General features: G+C 54.2%; 1 protein-coding gene across 11 annotated transcripts in view; it reads right to left on the bottom strand.

The window, feature by feature from the left end:
* Window positions 1–22,096, bottom strand: part of CMKLR1 (chemerin chemokine-like receptor 1) — a 50,856-nt gene that overhangs the window by 18,379 nt on the left and 10,381 nt on the right. For 3 of the 11 annotated variants that reach the window (XM_077765979.1, XM_077765986.1, XM_077765983.1), the window contains one exon: window positions 18,814–18,887. The exons of 3 other annotated variants lie outside the window; for them this stretch is intronic. The gene's annotated coding sequence lies outside the window, so the exon portion shown is untranslated. Of the gene's footprint in view, window positions 1–6,678; window positions 6,712–18,809; window positions 18,888–19,234; window positions 19,294–19,658; window positions 19,828–22,096 lie in introns of those variants that run through there. 5 more of the 11 variants (XM_077765981.1, XM_077765982.1, XM_077765985.1 and 2 more) reach the window with 5 other exon arrangements.

Genomic DNA, 22,096 nt, shown 5'->3' with positions numbered 1-22,096 from the left:
CATTTGACAGAGAAAACTCAAATCCAAACAAGTTTCATGATCTTCCCCAAGGTTGCCCCACCCCCAACCCCAAGTGAGCAATGGGCAGAATCCGGCTTCTCTTCCAGTCTTTCCTGGAATCAGGTTCGGTAATCCTGGCTCCAGCACTTGCAGGCTGTGTGACCTGGGGTGGGTTACTTCACCTCTCTGGGCCTTGGGCTCCTGCTCCCTAACATCTACGTCCAGGGGCTGTGAGCATTCAGTGAAACCAGGCTGGTGAAAGCCTGGGCAGAGTGCCCCTCACGATCACGATTCCTTGGCAATGATATAGGAAAGGTGGGAAATGGGAAATGGGTCCCCACAGCTCCCTCAGCAGAGCTACTAGTTGAAGGTCCAAGGAGAAGCTGGCAGGGCACCGGCCTTCTCTGGAACCTCTTAGATCAGAGTCAGAAGTCAGGGAACATTGGATGCATCAGAGGCCCCAGCAGGCTGCGGTGTCAGGTCCCAGGCCCCTTTCCAGCCCTCTCCTCACGTCCTCAGCACTGCTGAGGCTCTGGCACATCTGGCCAAGGACGGCCCCACCCCGGCCCCTCACTGGCCACCCAACAGCCCCACCCCCCTTCACTCCAGGCCACCTTGTTTCTAAGACTTCCTGCCTCTGGCCTGGCCCCTTCTCCTTGGCCCTGTCCCAGGAGGAAGTGTGCTCAGCATGGGCCCCGGGCTTTCAGGAGTGTGGTTTGGCACCTTTGCCTGGGAGAGGTCAGAAAACAGAGGCCCCATTGGAGGGGGAGGGAGGGTGGGTGGGAGCCTCTCCCAGACAAGCTGACTCAAACCCTCCGGGAGGCTGAGAAACTTCCGGCAAGATGGCCTTGATGTTGGGCTCATGGAAAGTGCCAAAGGCCAGGGATTCTTTCCCCCCAGTTCTCTGATCTTGTGGTCTCCTTTTATCTATCCTTCCAATAAATATTTATTAAACATCCATTAGGCTCTGGGCCTGGATCTTGGTCCTGGGGACATGGCAGGGAACAGAGACACAGCACCTGCCTCAAGAGACTGGCGCTCCCGAGGAGGAATGGGAGCAAAGAGATCAACAAATGGCATGATAAAGAAGGCGAAGGCCTCTGGAGCCAGATCGCCTGGGTTTGAGTCCCTGCTCTGCCGCCCGCCAGCTGTGTGACCTTGGGCAAGTCATCGCACCCCTCTGTGCTCCCTTGTCCTCATCTGAAAAATAGCAATGGTAAGGAGCCCCTCCCTCACAGGGCTACTCTAAAGATTAAATGCCTGGCTCATTGGAGGCATTATATGAATGCTGGAAAAATAAAATTATTATAGTGATAGGTGGTAGCGTGCATGACAAAATATAAAGAGGCACAGGGCATAGAGATGGGGTATTATTTTAGGTTGAGTGCCCAGAGAAGGTCTCTCTGAGAAGGTGATCTCTGAAGCAGAAACCTGGATATAGGAAGAGGGAGACATGTGACTATCTGATTGAACCCAGTACGAGCAAGCGTCCCTCATAATCAGGGAATACAAATCAAAACCACACTGACATACCACCTCACTTTGGTCAGAGTGGCTAAAAGGAACAAATCGGGAGACTCTAGATGCTGGCGAGGATGTGGAGAAACGGGCACCCTCCTACACTGTTGGTGTGAATGCAAACTGGTGCAGACCCNAATAAATAAATAAATAAATAAATAAATAAATAAATAAATAAATAAAGTGTGTCTATACTTAAAACACAAAAAGAAAAAGAAAAAAAAAGGCAGTATGAGCAGTCAAGTGCAAAGGCCCTGAGGTAGCACATTTGATGGGTCCAGCAAACAGCACAGATCTATGCATTCAAACTTCTATTCAGACAGCTGATACTGAACATCTTCTAGGTGCCACACTCTCTGCTAGAAGCTATGGGTGTGAGATGGGCAAGTCTCTGCCCTCGTGTAGGGGAGGGGAGTGCAGGGGCATGGTAGGCGCTCTGAGATGTCACCAAAAGTCCAGGCTTCCAGCAAACCAGTCATCCTGCATAACAGACAGGATGGGGTTCTCCTCAGTCTCTACTCCTCCCTTTTATACTCTCCTGACTCTGTGGCAATGAGTCAGCCGCAGTTCACCACAGAGCTTGCCCTGGGTCATGCTGGTATAGAGAAATAAGAGTGACCTGATGAGAAAGAGGGGCCAAATCATTCTCACTTTCAGTTGTAAATGGGAGAGGGCAGATCTCATTGCAGAAGTGATATATGTCCCCACATTACTCACTGTGTCTCCTTCCTGGCCCCGCTTGGCAGCTGAGACTGTGACCCTGGCTCTGTACAAAGCAAACGGAAGTCGGTTGGGGAAATCAGGGGAAGCTTTTTGGTGGAGGTGGCTTTGGGGCTGAGCCTTGGAGAGTGCAGAGCCTTTGCTACGCCATGGAGGGAGAAGACATCACCCCGTGTGCGAAGGCGCAGAGGCTCAAGCCTGGTGTGTGTGTGTGTGTGTGTGTGTGTGTGTGTGTGTGTGTGTAGAGTGGGATGGCAGGGGACTAGGCTGGAAGAAGAACTTGCCAGGCACTGACTTTATCCTGGAGGCAATAGAGAGCCATGGATGGTTTTGAGCAGAGGGATATCCATCATTCTGAAATTACCCGATTCTAACCCATACGGCTGATGTGGGGGCTGTGCTGGAAGAGGGGAGACTGGAGGCAGGAGACCAGCAAGGGGCCCTGCAAGCTGCGTGAAGGTCCCCCTTCCAGCTCTCGGCACACCCAGAAGTGGCCGTCCTTGGAGGTTCCAGGAATTGGGGCCCCTCAGAGAGCCAAGGAGCCGGGCAATCTCCCCATTTTCTCAGGGGATTTTTCCTCAGCCCACGTGGGCAGTTTTGCCTCGAGAGCCGTTTTCATGGCAACTGCCCGTGCTCTAAGAAAGGTCTTAGATGAGCCGACAGTGGGGACCGCAGACACCCAGGTGAGGCGTCATAGGAGAAGCCAGCTCACGGAGAAAGGCCCACGCTGGCCAGTCCTGGGGGCCGGGACCCAGCTTCTGCCCCCAGAGGCCCTGAAGCCATAGATGAAAACCAGTCACCATGACAAGGCTGATTCCTCATCTCGGGGTCTTACTGACCTGGGGCCTCTCGACATGGGGGTGTGGGGGAGGGGCAGAGAGAGAAAGCCAATGCCAAGGGGCAGCCAGAACAAGCAGCTTACAGAAGATGCACATCCTGGGACAAGTGTGTGGAACAGGTAAATCTGAAGACACCCCCCACCCCCCACCCAGGGCGATGAGCATGAGTGCAAATTGAAGGAACAGCCTCTGGGGGGATCTGAACTTTGGATCCCAGAAAGGCACCCTCCACTCCCCAAAATGGATGCCTGCTAAATCCTGCTGCCATGCCTTGACTTCCATGGTTAGAATCCCACTTTCTACTCCCCTCCCCCAATTAATTGCAGTGAAAGTAGTAATGATGATAATGACCTGCTATGAACTGAATGTCTGCGTCCCCTCCCCCCAATTCACAGGTGGAAAGCTCATCCCTAATGTGGTAGAGGGTGGTAGAAAGTGGGGCCTTTGGGAAGCAATCAGGTCATGAGGGTGGAGCCCCATGAATGGGGTGAGTGCTTTTACAAGAGATCCCACAGAGAGATCCCTACCTCCACCATCTGGGGACACAGAGAGAAGCAGGCCCTCTCAGGCCACCACATCTCCCTGCACCCTGATCTTGGATTTCCCAGCTTCCAGAACCGTGAAAAGTCAATTGCTATTTTTGTTTTAGCAGCCAAGACAGGCTAAAACCATGCCTAACATTTATTGGAAGTTTACAACGTACCAGGCATCGTCCTAAACACTTAAGCTAATTAGCTAATATAATATAATCTAGCTAATTAATCTAGACAGGGACAATACAGTGGGTATTATCATTCCCGTTTTAAATGAAGAAGTTGAGGCACAGAGAGGTCAAGCAACCTGCCTAAAGCCACACAGTTAGGAAGTGGCAGAACCAGGATGTGGATGTAGGCTTCCAGTCTATTCCTCCTTGCTCACCTCTCTGGAATTTCCTTCCTAAACCCATGTTTGCCTCTGGTGTCACAAAGCAAGCAGGGCTTAGCCCAGTGTGGGGCACCAAGTAGGGGCCTGGCAACGCCCATCCCCATCCTCCTTCCTAGTGTATGATCCCAGAAAAGAATCCAAATATAAACCAATATTGTGCAGTCACCCCCACAACGGCAGAAATGCTGGCCTTCTCTCTGGAAGCACCGCTTCCTGGTAGCCTTCGGCAAACCCCGAGCTTTCGGTTAGCAGTCCCTGGTATCCAAAGACACCCTCTGGAGTTCCACTTGCTCCCAGACAGGGCCTATTCGTGCATCCATTGGGGGAGTGGCCTGTCCATTGCTTCTTTGTCAAAAGCCACCCCTCCCCCTTGCCAGGCTGCAGGGCTTGCAGGGAGATGACCCCACCCCCTGCTCTGAGCCCGGCCAATCAGAATATCCCGCTCCCCTGACCACCAATGACTGCTTCAGGAGCTGGGCACAGGGCCTAGAGTGGGCCAATGAGAGTCTTCCCTGGGACTCTTGCCATCGCCTGGGCAGATTCTAACAGAGAATGAGACCAAGGCAGAAGAAGGAGGACCTCACGGATGGAGAAAGACCAACCTCATGGGAGTTCCCTCAACCGGTGGAGTTCCTTTACTGCTTTAGCCAGTTTGGGGCGCGATTCTATCACCTACAACTGACAGAACGTGGCTGTTCCAGCTCTGAGAGCCCACAGTTGAGGAGGGACCTCCCTGCAAGGCTGCCCAGCTCCCCCCCCCCCCCCCAGGCGCCCCCCCCCCCCCCCCCCCCCCCAGGGGTGGCAGTTTGAGAGAGAGAGAGACTAAGGGCCTCACAGGCTCATTTGCCCGACCCTACAACGTCCCTTGCCGGAGGAAGGGGCTCCCTCAGGTGCGATAAACTCTCCAAGGACATCGGCAACGCCAAGGGATTCCCCACATCAGAGAACTTTCCTTCACTTTGCAAACAAGGCCAGTCCCCAGGCTGGGTGTCCGCTGCGCGGATGAACTGTACCCCCTCCCCGCCTTGCGAGCGGGTGGGGAGAACAGTCACGAAAACAGATGCATGAATCCGAGCTGACATTTACCGAGGGCAGAGGCTCAGGTCTGCGTGTTCACGGCTGCATCCCCGGCCCCTTAAACAGCGTGTATGACCCCAGGGCGAACACTCCATGAAATCCGTTACATCGATTTCAGAGCTTATTGCGTGTGTGGCATCTACGTGTTAACCGATTCGGTCTCATCAGTCTCGGGCTTAGACCTGTTATTCGCCCCATTTGCGGATAAAGAAAGAGACTGGGGAAGGTTATGCGCCAGGACGCTGCAGCAGCGGCTTTGAGTGGCGCATCGGCCTCCCGCGGGGCTGTGGCGACGTCTGTCTGGGGCGTGGCAGGAGCAGGGAAGGGGGGGCGGTCCCAGTGGAGGGGGACATCCTAGAGGGGCTGGGGGCAGCAGGAACGAAGGTGCGGAGGTGGGACCCAGCCAGAGGTGTGTGTGTGACGCTGAGTTACAGAGCTCCGAGAGGGAAAGGGCACAGAGCGGGAGAGCCGGTGGAGAACAGCCCCGGAGGGAGGAAGAGAGGGCCCGGGTGAGAGCTGTCCTATCTATTCCCCTTGGCCAGCCCGGGTGATGTCAGCAACCTAGGGGGCTGACCTAGGGCCATTTGGGGGGTGGAGGTTTTGGAGGGGGGACTTCAGAGCCCAAGTCCCTGCAGATCAATCTGCTCCCCTGCGCCCCAGGAGCCCAGTGCTCCCCCGGCACGGTGTCCAAGACCTCTGGGCCCTTACTCTTGCAGATGCCCTCGGCCCGGGGGTGCCCGGTCGTGTTCCCTGCGCTCCTCCCAGCCTCACTCAGCACGCGGTAGGGATCCAGGCAGAGCAGCCAGCTGCGACAAGAAGAAACAGGACACTCGTGCTGGGACCGCCAGGCATCCGGCTGGGCTTGGCCTTCCTTGTGTCCCCGTATCCGCACAAGGCCCCCGGAGGGGAGGGGATTATTGTCCCCACAACAGATGCTGGGCTCTGAAAGGAACAAGGTCAGGAACTGCGGCCACGCCCGGAGCTTGGTTCTGTTCTAACGGACCCCAGCGGCCACCCGCAAGCCTGGGGAGAATGTCCCTCTGTCCCATCACGGTGCGTCCAGGCCTCCCCAAGGGACCGACGGCCCTTCCGCGGCAGGACTGTGATGAGCCGTCGAGCGGCATCCTTTCCTGCTGTCACGTTTCACTAGCAAGCTTCTCTGTGGTGACTCAGAAGCCCTCACCTGTCTCCCAGTCTCGGGGTTCCGGCCTTAGCAGAGAGGGACAGAAACTGGGAGGCTGGGGTGACGACATTAACCCCCACTTCTCAGGTGCCAACCTCTACTTAGAACAAACCGTCAACAAGGCAGGCTTTTTCATTCCCATTTTGCAGGAGTGGAAACTGAGGCTCAAAGAAGCAAGACCACTGGCCCAAGAGCCCCACAGCTAGGAAGGGGCAGGGGTGGGATTTGAACTTGGGTTGCTCTGACACAAGAGCCATGTCTTCAGGCACTGTGACTGTCCCTGGCGCCCTGTGACTTGCCTGCTGGAGGTCCCTCTGGGCACAGAGCCCTGCATCTTTATGCCTGTCGACCCCACCTGTGCCCATGTCCCACACATCCACCACCCCACCTCCGAGAGTCCCCAGTGACCTCACTCACCCACTGCAGACAGCACAGTTGCCACTCACTGGGCTCCTGGGCAGGAGGGGTGACCCTGGAGAGGTCTGCACCCTGCCAGGCTGCTGGGCCCGGGCGCTGGGGGCCTGGGGGCTCCTCAAAACCCCCTGGCTCCAGCCCAGACAGCCGACAAAAGAGCTGGGCGCTGCCGCCAGCAACCAGGACGGTGGAGTAGGAGACCCCACCCAGTTCCCAGACGCAGGGGGAGGAAGAATGGGCCGCCCTCCCCCTCAACCCCGTCACTGCATGGCCACCTTTCCCAAGGCAAAGCTCAAGCTTTGCCCTATGGAAGGGTCCTGTGGGAAGACGGCCCCTCCACCCTCAACGGAAAAAACAGCTGGTTGAAGCCCAGAGGAAATTCCAGAACCTTAAAAGCCATTGCTGGACAGGCTTTAGGCTCGAGGGGGCTGCCACCCTCATGTTATAGGAAACAGAAAGTCACTCAGGGCTGCTGAGGGCTTAAGCTTCAGGCAGAAGACGCAGAGCCAGACGCTGATGCCCGCCCGACCCTGCGCTTGCCTGTTGCCCAGGGAGCAATGTCCTCATCTGCAAGCTGGGTCAATGTAAAGACCCACCTTGGGATCCCAAATGCATGGTGTATGGGAGACCAGTCATGCAGTTTGGGGGTCCTGTGAGGCAGGACTTCCAGAACGTCCCGGGCAAATCAGCCTACGTAGGTAAAGGTCCTGACTCTGACCAACACACCCCTGGGCTCTTATGTTTACAGAGAGCTATTTCTGGAGTCTGATAATATGGAGTTTGAATTCCAGCTCTGTCACCAGGAGCTGTGGTCTTCATCCGACGAATGTGACAAAGGTCAGTGGCGTGCCAGGCACTGGGCTAGGTGTGGGGATGCCGCAGACGGCCAAGTGTGCGAAGACTCTGTCTGGCGAAACTTATCTTGGCGGGGGTGGGGAGGGAGACAGGCAGAAGATAACATCGCAGGGGCATTGTGAACGGGGGCCCTTCGCCAAGTCACCTTGCCTTGGAATGGGGGGAGCCCATGCCTGGGACCTTCCCTCAGGCATCCCCTGGGCCCTCCCGTCAATGCTCAGGAATAAAAGAATCAGAAATAAACTCTCCCTGAGTTCTGCCATTTTCCAGAACAGGTCGCTCCTCTTTCTCCTCCCCATCTCCATTGGCAGAACTTCGAGAAAAACCCAGGGAGTCATTAGAAAGCTCTTCCTTTTCTGATCAACTGAACTCGAAGCAACCTGACTTCAGTCCCTTGGAGTCACACAGGATAAGCTGGCCACCTCCTGCCCTGGACGAGGGCCACTTCCTCACTCTAATGCTGGCCAGCACTTCCTCTGCATCTTCCTTAACCTCTCGCCTTCTGGCCCCCACTGGCTGGGCCCCTTCTCTCTCCAAGCAGAAGGGGGAGTGCTACAGGATGTGTTTGCTTGCAGGTTTGTCTGTTGGCTTGCTTACATTTTGGTGTGGTCCAGAAGGGGGGGAGGGGAATCTCAGAAGAGGCTCACGTGTACAGGGGAACATAAATTAAAAGTGAGAGTGAAAGGAGGAAGAGAACGTGGGTGGGGACGGAAAGTGGAGCCAGGGCTGCGGAGAAAAATGCAGACGACAAGTAATGTCCTAAATATGTAGCTTGGGTGGGCCACGCGGTGGACTCCCAGACTCCTAATCTCGGAAAGGGAAGCCGGCTCCAGCTGTCATGTGGCCCCGGGTGAAAATGAACCCACCCCAGGGAAATGGGGAGCCTTCCTGGGGCCGGGGAGCAGGACGACTCTCTCCAGTGGTCTTTGCAGAAAGGACAAGGTGCAGTGTGGTGACCAGTGTCCTCATGGACACAGCCCCGAGGTCGGCGTGTGGTAGGAGAGGCCTCCATCAAATGCCTGCTGCCTCAATATGGCGCCTTCCCTCTAAGCTGGTGGCCTGGCGCCACAGTGCTATTCGGTAAGAGCCACTTTTCCCAGCTGTGCCCGGGAAGGAATGACTATGCGACATGCAGGTGGACGTATTGCTGGCTTCATCTGAAGACATTTCTAGAATGTCGGGGAGGGCGCCTGAACCCACGTCCCGATATCAGTAGCTGGAGTGAGCGGAACACCGTTTTCCGTGGCAAAGGCTAGAACCCAGTCGTGCTCTCTACCAGCTGGAGGCCGGCTCAGGGCATGAAGACGCAGCCTCCCGATGCTGGCTCGCCTGTCACCACGTTCAAGGACGCTGATAAAGACGCACAAGGTCCCTACTTGGTGACCCTACATCTCGGCCTGTGCCTCCGATCTCAACAAGCCCCTTTCGCTGTCCCAAGTGCCCCAGGTTGGACAGCAAATCATATGCTTTTCTTATTCACACACCACCCCCTACTCTGCCGCACAGGGAGGGAAGCCAGAGGCTCCTGAGTGCTGACCTGCTGACCTTGCCGCCCACGTACGCTGGGCCCTGTGCTGACAACTTGTCTGCGTCATTACATTCCCATGGTCCCTGCTGGGCAGATGCAGAAACTGAGGTTCAGTGAGGCTGTGGCCACTCTTTCAAAAGGCACATGCTAGGCACCTGTATCTGGAATTTTCTGGGATTTAGGTACTCGTTGGCTCTGCACAGGATGGCTACTCTCATCACTTCTATTTCACAGATGTAAAGACTGAGGCTTCGCTCACAGATAAAAGGGCGGGTGGGCCTGCTGGGGTCCCTGCAGTCTCCGTCTGAATGCCTGGATTTGAGAGGCAGCTCTCTTCAGTTCAGGCTCTCAAGCGGTGGGCCCTTGGGCAAGTGACATGGCCTCTCTGAGCCCTGGCTTGTCTCTTCTGCAAAATGCGAGTGCAGGGCCACTGCCTGGTGGGGGCGCCTTAGAAGCCGGAGGCGCGTCCAGATGTTACTAGTAATCGGATGAGAAGCAGCAGTGTGACCAGAAACTGGACCTTCCCAGGAAGCTCACAACCATCAGAACAGGCTGGATACCTTCTGGGGTCCTGTGCAAAGTGAACACATGGGCCCCTTAGATGGGGCGCCCGGGTGGCTCAGTCAGTTGAGTGTCCAGCTTTGGCTCAGGTCATGATCTCACAGCTCATGAGTTCGAGCCCCACATCAGGCTCTGTGCTGACAGCTCAGAGCCTGGAGCCTACTTTGGATCCTGTGTCTCCCTCTCTCTCTCTCTTCCCCTCCCATGCTCTCTCTCTCTCTCTCAAAAATAAACATTAAAAAAAAAAAAAAAGAAAGTACTATGAATTTCAAGACCAGGAACTGCAGAGCGTTAAGCCAAGCGCAGGCCTTGCTGAGCCCCGGGTGGCTGACCCGCCCCCCCACCCCTCCACGGCTCGGGGAGATTTGGGAGAAGAGCAGGGCAGGGGGTTGGTGGGGCAGGTAATCTCGGTGGGGAGGAGGGAGCAGAGGATGACCTTGCAGGGGACACCCAGGGAGTTGCGGTGAGGGGAGGGTGGGCAAGTAAACCCAGAGGGAAGAGGACACAGAGGGAGGGAAGAGGGCACGGGGAACAGGGAGGAGGAGGGGAGGGGAGACAGAGAATGACCCGTAAGGTAACAGAAGTCGCTAAGCTGGGAGGGCAGGGAAGAAAGACTAAGGCGGAGTCAATACAGAGTTTCAGAGTCAGACAGACAAAAGGGGGAAAAGTTGAAAGCGACCTTTCTGCCTGACTCCTGAGAAAGTCCATGAAGGGCTGACAGACCCACCTCAGAGTGGGCCAAGGAGGGGGCCCCACAAATGGCCATCCTTCTGGGGGGGGTGGTCCCTAGCAGCCTGGAGAGGAGAGGGCACACAGGCATTTTCTGTTGTATTTGGGGGCATGTGTAAGAGCAGAATAAGGGCGGCCTTGGGGTACTTCCAAACTCCCCAAAGACCAGAGAGCTTCGGAGCAAGGTGTGAGTCCCCAGGAATGGAGGGGGTCTCGGGGGATGGGAGGCGGGAGCCACACGCCAACCGGTGAGCACGTACTGATCAGACTATGCAACCGGAGCTCCTCAGGGTCTTTGGTTAGTTTTAACAGGAACCAGCAACTATTATTTCACACACAGGCTGTTTGGTGATGGGGAAGCCGTGTTTGGGGAGGTCCTGGCAGGAAAAAGACTGGCTAAAAGCCCTATTGGGTTGTTTTCTCGACTGAGCAAATGGGTGTTCAGTTATGTTCTCTAAAAGGTCTCTCTGCACATCGGATATTAGGGTCAAGGAGAGCCTACAAGGACACATTCTTTCCTACAAACATTTCACCAAGGGTTCAAGGGCTGTCTTGGAAAGAGATGAGCAAGTCTACCGGCTTGACCACCTGTGTCCACAGGGGGCCACCAGGAACACATCCCAGTGTCCAGAATGACCTGGATGCTACAGGGAAGGGTGGGCCTTGCATAAAACGCAATCAGGACCTTCTCAGGCGAGGTTCAGAGTAGGCCAGAAGGAGCTCTCTCCCTGGGACACTAAGGAAGCTGGAGTCGGGTAAAGCTAGGTTTAAAACCCTAAATGTGTTCATGTGACGGTCAAGGGGATCATGGTGATAAAGGTCACAGGCATTACAGCTTAAATAATACTGCATAATAACTATTATGAGTAGCCTAATGGGCATCTGTGTGTGATTCTCACTTGGCTTTCATAACTTAAGTTTTCGACTAAGCAACACCACTCCATCTAATTGGTGATGTTCAAAACCATCTAAAATTATTTAAAAGTTAGAATGCAAATCCAGGATGCCTGGCTGGCCCAGTCAGTGGAGCATGTGACTCTTGATCTTGGGGTCATGAGTTTGAGCCTCATATCGGGTGTAGAGGTTACTTAAAAATAAAATCTTAAAAAAAAAAGAAGGAAAACCCTCATTCCTACCCTCTGCCACCATCCACCCAGTTCCCCCCTCTATACCTATCAGCTTTTATTTGTTTTTCATGCCTCCTCCCAGTTTCTTTAAGCAACTACGAACATGTATTCTAATTTCTCTCCCATTTTGCATGAAAGGCAATATTCTACACACACAATTTTTGCAATTTTGTCTATCCTAACAATACACCTTGGAGACCATTTCACATCAGTGTATTAAAAAAAAAAAAAAAAGCATCTATCCCTTTTGATGGCTGCATACTACTCCATTGTTGGATTTGCCATCATTTACTGAACAGTCTCCTGGATTTGAGCATTTGACTTGTTTCCAGTCTCTTCACTCATACAACTCATTACTGTATATGTGTTATGTAATATAATCAATCGTGTGCTTGTATCATTTGCTACTTATTCTTAATGCTGTCTGGGACTCTCAAGCCCTTGTCTTTTTTTTTTCTTTTTTAATGTTTATTTGTGAGAGAGAGAAAGAGATGGAAAAACAAGTGGGGAAGGGGTAGAGAGAGAGGGAGACACAGAATCCGAAGCAGCCTCCAGGCTCTGAGCTAGCTGTCAGCACAGAGCCTGAGATGGGGCTCAAACCCACAAATGAGATCATGACCTGAGCTGAAACTGGACACCCAACAGATGGAGCCCCCCCAGGCGCCTCCCAGGCCCTTGTCTTTTACATTGAGCAAACAAGTTTTCAGCCCTCTTTTTGCACTGGATATGCTGTTTTCATTCATCAAGAAACTGCTTCAGAGCCACTTAGACTGTTAGTCCCCAGAGAGCCCAAGCCATGTCTGTGGTGTGAAGTATCACACGAAGTCGGGAAAATCTTGGTTTTTCTCCTAATGGTGCAGCTGTTCCAACCTCTGGTCCTCTACTTCCACATTTATCTGAGGGAGAGAGCAATCCTTCACAGGGCCACGTAGGGAGCAGGGAGCAGGAATATATTCTGCAGACGCATGACACTATCTACAGTGTAGGGAGACAGATTTGTGCCCAGGGCCCACCTGCCAATCCCAAAGGGTGGGTCTGGTTTCCCAGAAAAAAAGCCAGTAGGAGAACGGGGTAGCGAAGGGCCAGCTGGCGGGCTGCTGGGGCCGTCCCCACTCCCAGAGGCTGAGCCTGAGCTCTCGAAGAGTCGTGTTCCGGAACTGACTGGGCAGCCACGGGCAGCCCCCAGCCACCATCGACTCAGAGTTGTTTTCTACCTTTTACTCTGTTGTAAAATAAAACAGGGATCCCATTCCTGGTGTGTAGAGAAACCTCTCCCCTCCATAGACTGGCCCTGCCTTCCTGTCCCTCAGGAAAGAATCCGAAGTAATTTTCCACCCATTGCTCATGAAAAACAAATCCTGGCAGGCAACATGGCACCCACTCCCAGGCAAGAGTCCTCACCTTCCTCCCAGAGGAAGGGCCCCAAGTGGCTCACAGAGGGGCCTTTGTCTCCCTCCTCCTTGCTTTCTCACCCTTCCGACAAGAACCTTGGCAATGTCTCCACCACCGGTGCAGGTTTCCAAGAGCCCCCGCAGGGTGGGGGCCACCGCCGTCATCAGCCCTCAGGCACCTTCCCCTCCTTCACCCTGTTCCAGCCTCCCAACAGCCCTGGTTACCACACCCCATCTCCCAGTTGGGGCAACAGGAGCTCAGAGGGGTCAAGCAACTTGCCCAAGGTCACACAGCTACAATGGAAGAGGCAGGACTTGAACCCAAACCTATGCTCAGCGCCTCAGGGTGAAGGGAGTAGGCTCTGGAGCCAGAACATCCGAGTTCAAATTCCAGCTCCGCTACCTGCTACCCACGTTGCTTAAATATTGCGTGCCTCAGTTTCCCTCTCTGCAAAATGGAGCAGTAACCGTACATACCAAATAGAGTTGGTGCTAGAATTAAATGAGAGGAGTATGCTATTGAATATGATGATGGTTCTTATGATTATATGACATATTGCCCCGGACACGAATGTGGTCCAGTCATGAGGGAGTGTGGTTATAACAAACAAAAAAACTCTTTTCGGAGCTTCTTTCACACTAAGGTATAAATACCTGATGGTGGATTAGACATTTCTCATTCATACATTCATACATTCAGTGCTTACCGAGCACACATGGCCTCCCGGGTCCCAGGCAAAGAGCTGGGAACACAAAGAGGTAGTTCCCACTCCCAAGAAACCCCAAGCCAGGCAGGAGGGGGCAGATAATGAGCAAATCACAACACAGCAAGCCCCCGCTTGCTGGGAAAACACACCGGCGCGGTACCAACGCCAGCTACCAAGTCAGAGAAGGCTGCCTGGAAGAAGGGGGCCTTGAAGGACAAGTGAGAGTTGCCTGCGGCACAGCAGATGCCACGGCTCCGAGGCATGAGAACCTGGCTCATCTGGGCAACATGGCGGGCGGAGAACGTCACGGGTTAAGTTCAGGTTTAAGTTCAGGTTTAAAGTTTGGCTGGTGTGAACTCGGGCACTGTGTGCGCGAAGGCAGAGTTTTAGCGAGAACACATGGGCCGTGGGGTCACCCTAAAATCCCAAAAGGAATACGTGGTCAGGGAACAAACCCCGTGCCCCTCCCCCTGAGCCCTGGGACTTAGTCACGCGTAGTTTGCGGTGCTCTCTCCCGAGTCCCACCACGAACCCCAACCCTCTCCAGGGACCTGAGACTCAGAACGAAACATTCCAGGCCTCAGGGTCTACCACTCCTTCAGCTTCCTAGTTTAGGAAAAGCCAGAGCATGGGGCGCCTGGGTGGCTCAGTCGGTTAAGTGTCCGACTTCGGCTCAGGTCATGATCTCACAGTTCGTGGGTTCGAGCCCCGTGTTGGGTTATTGTGCTGACGGCTCAGAGCCTGGAGCCTGCTTCGGATCCAGTGCCTTCCTCTCTCTCCCTCCCCTGTTCGCACTCTGTCTCTCAAAAATAAAAAATTAAAAAAAAAAAAAAAGGAAAAACCAGAGCACCAGGCCACCCCCTGGTTGCTCCTTAAACAGGGGCAGGCCCTCCTTCCTACTTTCTTCTTCTTCCTCCCACCGCTTTTCCCTCCTCCGCCTTGGCTTTCCTCCCGCCTGCTCCCACCCTCCAGGGAAAGGAGCTCATTCCTCAGGCCACGCCCCTATCCACACTGGCTCCACCTACCTTCCCCTCCCCCTACCCGGACACCCTCCCTGCTCAAATGCATTCATTCCTTCATCTGTTCTTTATTACTATTATTATTATTTTAGAGAGAGAGGGAGCATGTGTGAATGGGGTAGGGAGAGAGGGAGAGGGAGAGAGAGAGAGCGAGAGAGGGAGAGAGAGAGAGAGAGGGAGGGAGGGAGGGAGGGAGAGAATCTTAAGCAGGCTCCACATTCAGCACTGAACACAACATGGGGCTCGTTCCCATGACCCTGGGATCAGGACCTGAGCTGAAATCAAGTCAGATGCTCAATCCACTGAGCCCCTCGGTGCCCCACGTTCATCCATTCTATACCCAGGCTAGAAGCTGGGCCTTTGAGGCTCTCGCACAGTCATAGCCAAAGAAATATGGTCCAACAGCCGAAAGCACTTAAAAATCGATCCCAATGTTTTACTGCTCTCTCTTAAAGAAAAACAGAGAGTATTGTGTCGGTGCCCGGCTCAGGTCCCTTTTACTAGCTGAGGGAGCCCACCCCGCCGCTGCAGAGAAGGCTAGACGCTCACAGCTCACGGCTGGCCCCTTTTCCTGAGAATTGCCCTCGGCTAAGCAAAGGCCACCTCTCCCCAGCTGACAGGGGTACGTTGGGCTCCCCATGGGGTCAGGCTGAGGACAGTCTCCACCTGAGATCACATCCTTGCTGAGTTCCTGCCCTGCTCTGTCCTTGAATGTCAATTTAAAAGTGTGCCAAAAGATTTACTCACCAAAATAAGGAACATTTTAGTACCATATTTTTTAAAAGTGAAACTAGGGGGGCCTGGGTGGCTCAGTTGTTTAAGCATTTCTGCTCAGGTCATGATCTCACGGTTTGTGGGACTGATCCCTGCGTCGGTCTCTGCACCAACATCGTGGAGCCTGCCTTGGACTCTCTGTCCCTCTCTCCCTCTCTCTCTGTCCCTCCCCTGTTCACATGCACATGGGCGCGCACTCTCTCTCTCTCTTTTAAAATAAATAAGCTTTTAAAAAATGAAACTAAAGCATAAAATACATGATGAGCAAAATACCAAAATTTTAAATAAAGATGGAATTCAACTCTAACCGTGCATGACCCGCTTCACTTGCCTCTCCTTGATCCCAACCCTGCCTGACAGCACACCCTCAAGACCTCACATTCACCCAAATCCTTGCCTCAGGCTCTGCTCTGGGAAAACTGACCTAAGACAGATATCCAACTCAGAACCCAGCCCTCTCTCTCTCTCTCCACACACTACCCTGACTCGGAGTCATGCGCTAAACACTCACATGGAAATCATTTCACCCTGTCGCCCAAGACGGGCAACTATTATGTGCCAGGTACATTCCCTGCTCTGCGGTCCGGCTCTAGCTGTAACTGCTGGAACCCTCAAGTCCATGCCCAGGGCCCAGCCTCTCTGTTCTTTCCAATCATGTGAACTCAGCCACTCCTATGCCTACCTGGCTTCTCCCTGAGCTCAAAGGAGCCCAAGAGAGCATTAGTTCAGTCGACTCCGATTTTTGGGGGTTCATGAACCGGTTACATTTCCCAAATGGTGAGACTGCCCTAGAGTTCCCACCTTTCTGTGTTTGCCAAGTGAGGGTATTGCAAAATTAAAATTGTCCTTTCCCGCCCCCCCGCCATTTCGGAAAACAAACAGTATTTAATGCCGACAAAAATCAGTGGGACAAAGACTCATCTTCCTCAGCTGAAAACATCTTACTTTCTGAAAAATTCATTCTGTTGTCTGCATTCTCCCTCTCTCTCCCTCTCCCTCTCCCTCTTCCTCTCTCTGTCTGTTTGGTAGGAACTTGACCGCATACAGGTTGCGGTGGGCTGAGGTTGTCGATCCCCCTGTTCGACATCAGGGGAAACTGAGGCCCAAAGAGCTGCTCTGTCTTTCCCGTCCAAACCCTGGCCATTGAATGTTTCCCTGAGAGAAACAGGAATGAACCAGGTGCCAGGGAGCTAGGAGACGTGACTTCTAGCCACACTCTGCTCCCAATTTTCCGAGAGCCTACACAGGTCTCTTTCCCTCCCTGAGCCGCGAGCATGTGGCTCTTCCAGGTGACCGTGAACTTGGAAGGTGCCCTCTGGCCCAGCAGCGAAGACTCAGGGCAGAGGCCTCGCTTGCACTCGTGAGCCAGGATGGCCAGAGACACGGGACTTGACACCAGGCTTCTTTCTCTGACATCATGTTTGGGCCTCAGTCTTCTCTTCTGGAAATGAGTTCTCAGAGTCCTTGCCAACTCACAGTTGGCTCACAGACAACAGCACAGGAGCCAAGGGCTGGACCCTCAGCAAAAGCCAAACCACCTGGGGAGAGAGGCTGGCCAAGCGCCCCAGACGAGAGGCGCACACACTATTTCCTTCTAGAGAGAGACCCAGCTCGGGCCGGAGGGACATGACTCCAGCTGGGGAAGCCTGAAGTCTGTCTTTGTGCGAAACCTTCCCTGTCCACGGCGGAAGGGTCCTTGAGGCCCCAGGCGCCATCTGGGCTCTTGGCAGTTTTTCTCTCTGGGAGGTGACAGTCATCAGGGGCGATGCCGTGAAAGGAAGTAGGTCCCTGTAGTCAAGGAAACTACCCCAGCTGTCCAGCCGCAAATGCAGCAGGGTAGCAGCCACAGGCCTCACCAACGCGGCGCCTTTGCAAGTGCTGTGGTTAAAGCTGTCTGGGTTCAAACTCCGGCTCTGCTGCTGACCAGCTGTGCGGCCTTGAGCACGTCACTTAACCTCTCTGTGCCCATTTCTTCACTTAAGCAATGGAGAGATGGGGGTGAAGACTCAACTGTCCATGAGCGTCCCCCTCACACCTGACAATCCATGCGATTTCCACCCCAAATTTCACTGAATGAGCCGCAGAGACAGGAAACCAGAACCCAGATGCAGGTCCTCTCCCTGGAGCCGACCCAAAGGTTTCTGGGGGCCACAGGTTTTGTCTTTAAATGTAGGGGAATACTATGGTGCTGAATACAAAATTCCCATGCTTTTTAAAAATATATATATATATAAATAAAGCGTAGGCCCTCAAAATAATCTTGTGTTTTAAAAATAAGCACACAACCTCAAAATAACTCCAGTGAGGGTTCGTTTTTTCTCTGAGGAAAGGAGGGGGCTTCAGGAGATGCTGCAGAGCCTGGTGCCCAGAGTAGGGGGGCGTGGGGTGTGCGCCTCTGCTGTCCGTCCCCTCACTGACATGTATGGGGTGCCTGTGACGTGCTGGGCACAGGGGGGCTGGGTGCCCAGGGCACGTGTGCTGGACAACTGAGGTTCACTGCTTTTCATGGGGTCTTATCTCAGCCACTCCCGGGGAGAGGAAGCCAAGGAGAACCCAGCCGGCACCTGGGGCTTCAAGGACCCTCCCTTACCTCAGGGTCAGTTCTTGTTTTTGCCCAAAGATGCTCCACTCAACTTCTGGAAGGATTTAGAGCACTGGCTGCAGAAGAATGCAAAGAGGAGGAGGGGGAGGAGGGGGAGGAGAGAGGGGAGAGGAGGGGTGAGCAGTCACAGAGCAGATGGGGCCAGCCAGTCTTGGACCCAGCTCCTCACAGTGGCCTTGCTCTGCACCCCACATCTGGGGACAGAGCCCAGAACCCCATGAGTGCTGGGCCCCCCCCTCGGGAACTGGAGTGTGCACAGATGTCTCCAGCTTTTCCAGAAGACATGGAGGGGAGAGACCCGCTGGCCGCCACCCCTGGAGGAGCCAGATGATGCCCAGAGAAGCCTTTCAGAAGGTTCCAGAAACTCTTCACTGCCCTGGAGCCAGGAGTTCTTTTTATTTTTTTAAGTTTCTTTATTTATTTTTGACAGAGAGAGAGAGAGAGAGCATGAGCCAGAAAGGCAGAGAGGAGAAGAGAGAGAAAATCCGAAGCAGACTCAAGACCATCAGTGCTGAGCCCGACGTGGGGCTCGATCTCACAAACCCGTGAGATCATGACTTGAGCCGAAACCAAGAATTTGATGCTCAACCAGCCGAACCACCCAGGCATCCCACGGAGCTCTGTTGACCTCACCCCTGTACCCTCTCAATCACCTTTGTGGTGCACCTGGAGTTTTCAAGAACATGGCTGTAAACAAAGTCAGACAACTTGCCCAAAGCCCACCACCCCCCAACACGAGAAAGCAGAAAGGGGCAGAACTTCGCACCAAATCCACCCCATCGCTAGGGACACGGACCGGCTCAGACCGCTAGTGGCAAAACAGCAAACACTTTGTACTTACTGACCCCGGGGCCCCAGAGCTACGCGCACTCCTTGCACGGATCCCCCAACTTCCAGATTCTCGCCTTCAAACAGCCAACTGTGGCAAATACCAGAAATAAATAAATAAATAAATAAATGCAATAAAATGTGCCCTCTCCCACATTTACCTCTCTCCACCCCAAAAACCCTGTGAGGCAATGCCATTCTCGCCCCCATTATACAGATAAGAAACCAAGGTGCAGAGCTGGGAAGTCAAGGAATGTGAAACCAAGAGCATGGACTCCAGAAGCGGCCATGTCCACACCTCCTGCCGCCCCAGACACGCCTCGACCAGGTGTGTGTCCCCCCACGATGGTCCATTGGCACGGCCCCGGCCTCTCGCGGCGCCCCCTCCGATGCCCGCACAAGGAAGGAAGGGGAGCCTGAGTGAGAAGACGGTGTTACCAGTTCGGCAAAAGATGACAGGGATACCTGTCCTCGTCCGTGACCCAGGATATGGCCGTGGTAACCAGCTCTGCCCTCAGGCTCTGTGGGAAAGTGACAGGCCAGGGGGGCGGGCAGTGTAGACATGGGTGTGCCCAGATTGCAACACTGGTCCCCCAGGCTTCCGGGGCCTGCCCTGTTTCTCTGAGCTCTGCTGAGGTACAGCTTCGTCACGTTAAAAAAAAAAAAGTCAACCCAGTTTGGGCCACTCCATCTACGATAAAAGGGAGGAGTGGAGAGGCGCGGGTGATGGTGTGAGGAAGTGGGAAACACAAACGTCTGTGTGGAATTGACTCAGTGACTTCCTGTCCTTGGGTCTTTACAGCAGGACCGGCCATGGCCTGCTTACCTCTGGGAAAACCCCTGGCCAATAAGCCCCCCTCACCTTGTGTCCACACCGCCTGAATGTCCGCCAGCCACTGACACTCTCTGCGGACTTCAGCATCGTGTCAGCAAACCCACACGCCCTTAAACTGTACTCAGCTGCAAACACCTCAGTGGGAAGGAGTTGATTGCTTTGGCTTTCAGCGGGACATCTGGATGAGGACAGACTTCTGACAGAATGGGGCATTGGATTAAAAAAAAAAAAAGATGCATGAGATAGCCATGGGTGCAATAGGCAGGGTCTGTGGCAGAGGTAAAGCAGGAAAGGCCTAGAAATCCCAAACGAGCAGGAAAGGCTTAGAAATCACAAAAAGGGCCAGGAAAATAGGAATAGCCCTTGTGGTTTACAGTCAAGTGTACGGGCAGGTATAGGATGAGGTGTCGGGAGCCTGTCTCCCTTTGTCAGCAGCTGTGTGACCTTAGGCAGTCGACCAACCTCTCTGAGCCTCATCCTGGACAGGAAAGTATGGCTGCAAACAGGCAGGGGGGTAGGGCAGAAGGGGGCAATGGAAGAATTTGGTCTCATTTCAAAAAGCATTGACTAAGGACCTCCGGGCACCCATCTTGTTTTAAGAGCCCGGAAGTCAAAGGCGCGCCCCCTTGACAGGGACCCACTGAATGCGGGGCCTGGGGTGAGGAGCTTTCTTTATATGGATTATCTCACTTAATCTTCACCCTTTCATTGGCAAATGGGGACACTGAGGCTGAGAGACAGCAGCTAACCGGAACTCAGAGAGAGAGAGAACCCTGCTGGTCACCAGAGGATTCAGGATTTGAACCCAGGTCCGTCCAACTCCAGACACCAAATTATTACCCTATGTGCCCCATCATGGTGCAAAGGTCGCATGTCAAAGGCAAGAGAGGGGGGCTGGCTAGTAAAGACCCGGTAAATTACAGAAGGAAGGAGCTGGCGAGCACACAATCTCTCTCTGGGCCTCAGTTTCACTGGCTGTAAAATGGGACCCTCTGCCCCATCTCCACATTTTCCCAATGAATCTGTGGCCCCACAAAACAACCTTAAAGAAGGGATGCAGGACAGGGCAGAGGCCTGGCAGGGGCTCAGCAAAGGGAAGCTTCCATCCTCTGTGGGCAGAGGAAATAACACACAAAGCTCTTAGGAGGAGGTGGTGTTGGCTTTCTGGGAAATGCAAGATGCCAGAGCAGGGAGAGGGCCGAGAATGTGGAAGGAGCAGAGCGCCAGGCATCAGAGCAGGGGAGGTGAGAGGCAGCGCCCAGCCAGGCTCCGGGAAGCCGCCCGCCCTTCCCTGGGGCCCCGCTCCTGATTTCACCTTCACATCTGAGGTTTCTCCTGGGAGGGGAGGGAACGACTAGAAAAAGAAAGGCCCATTGAGGCCAAATAGGCCTCGAGTCCCCCCAGGAGAAGAGAGGCTGGTGATTCAAGGTCCCCACCCAGTCCTGCCATGTTTTCAGGCCAAGGCAGGAAATGGAGGGGAAGGCTGGGGGCGAAGCGTGACCCTGGCACTGGGCACACTTGGCATTTCTTGGCCCCTCCTGGCTCGGGACTTCCGGCCCCCACGGTTCTGCAGCACCAGGGGCGGACCCCTCACACAAAGCCCACAGTGGTTTTCAGCCCCACCTCCGAGCCACACATGATCTCATGTAAGCCGTACAACACCCCGGTGAGCCTCGTTCTACAGTGAAGGAAACTGAGGCACAGAGCAGCTACGTGAACATCCCCGGGTTTCACAGCCGGCAAGCGGCAGAGGCGGGTTTCAAAACAGGTCCGTGAGCTCGCAGAGTCTCTGCTTTTCCCCACCGGGTGGCCGTTCCCTTCTTACTCAAGGGACGCCCTTTTTCTTCGTGACCCAAATCCCTGACAGTTGAAGAGGCCTCTTGTGAGTCAAGTCCCGCCATAAAAGAGACTGCAAATTGCCTGCACTCCCGGAAGGCTATTTTGACGTCAGTCGGCTCTATCTCCCCAGCTGCTGGAAGCCAGTGCCTTCAATGCCCAGCCCGGCTCGGTCTGGCTCGACGGGCTGTGGCAAGGTCTCCCCACAGGAAACGAGTCACAGGCCGACCCCAGCTGCCATCCTGAATCAGCTTTCTTTAGCCCTGGAGGAAACAGCTTGTTTCTCCCAAGCTTTGAGTCTGTCTGGCAGCAAGTCCTGGGCACAGGAGGAGAGGGGACCCATCATTCAGTTAAGAAAGCCACCAGTGCGGAGAATACTGAGCTGCTTCATGGACCAGACAAGCCAGGACAAAGAGCCACAAACCGACATGCCCTCTGCCAAGTCAGAATTTCAAACTCAATTAGTTTGGGGTCGTGTCTGGAATCTGCCATTGTTCAAACGTTTGAGCTTCGGCACGGACTTCGGAGACGGGGGCCTCAGGACAACAAGACGCTGAAATGGGGCAGCATAGGACCACCCAGAGAACTGGGTGGGACCTTCGGAGACCCTGTGGCGTGTCCAGACTCGC

Source organism: Crocuta crocuta, unplaced genomic scaffold (assembly GCF_008692635.1).
Source record: "Crocuta crocuta isolate KB4526 unplaced genomic scaffold, BGI_CrCroc_1.0 scaffold339, whole genome shotgun sequence".
Classification (NCBI taxonomy): Eukaryota; Metazoa; Chordata; class Mammalia; order Carnivora; family Hyaenidae; genus Crocuta; species Crocuta crocuta.
Note: the sequence above shows the minus strand (reverse complement) of the source record. Positions and strands in the feature narration are given on the sequence as shown.